A 935-nucleotide genomic window follows, 5' to 3' on the forward strand; every position below is an offset into this window, starting at 1 on the left:
GAGGTAACGTGTCCGGAGGGCTTTGTGAACGTCTGGCACAAAGCAAATGCTTGACAAACGTTAGCTCGGAGGATATTCTCACTGAAGCCTCAAGGTAACACTCTGAGATAGGCCCCATCATCAACCCCGTTTTACCGATGAGGAAAGTGGGGGCTCAGAATGATGAAGCAACTCGCCCAAGACCCCACAGCAAGGAAGAGTCAGAGGTGAGACCAGCACCCAGGTCTCTGTGCTCCCGAGCCAGCCCTGCCCCTGTCGTCTGGCACAGCAAGCGCTCCGTGAACACGGGCCATGCGTGTCTTCGGGCAGCAGGATGCTTTCTGCCAGGAATCTGGAATGGACCAGCCTTGGGCCCCCAAAGCCCCATGTAATTCATTCCAACGTTAGAAACTGTAAGTGATGCTTTGATGAGCTGTTCTCTATCTACCTAATTGTAAGAGGTGCGGCAGTGTAGCAACAGATGGTATTAGCCTGTACTTTCTTTTTTTTTTTTTTTTAAGATTTTATTTATTTGACAGAGACAGACAGGGAGAGAGGGAACACAAGCAGGGGGAGTGGGAGAGGGAGAAGCAGGCTCTCCAATGAGCAGGGAGCCCGATGCGGGGCTCGATCCCAGGACCCTGGGACCATGACCTGAGCCGAAGGCAGACGCTCAACGACTGAGCCACCCGGGCGCCCCAGGATTAAATCCTTTTTTTTTTTTTTTAAGATTTTATTTATTTGACAAAGAGAGAGACACAGCGAGAGAGGGAACACAAGCAGGGGGAGTGGGAGAGGGAGAAGCAGGCTTCCCGCTGAGCAGGAAGCTGGACCGGGATCACAACCCGAAGGCAGACTCTTAACCGACTTAGCCACCCAGGCGCCCCTGAAGGTCGTTTTTTGTGGGGGTTTTTTTTAAAGATTTTATTTATTTATTTGACACAGAGAGAGACACA

The sequence above is a fragment of the Leptonychotes weddellii genome, chromosome 6, assembly GCF_054177405.1.
Source record: "Leptonychotes weddellii isolate Sample4059 chromosome 6, ASM5417740v2, whole genome shotgun sequence".
Lineage (NCBI taxonomy): Eukaryota > Metazoa > Chordata > Mammalia > Carnivora > Phocidae > Leptonychotes > Leptonychotes weddellii.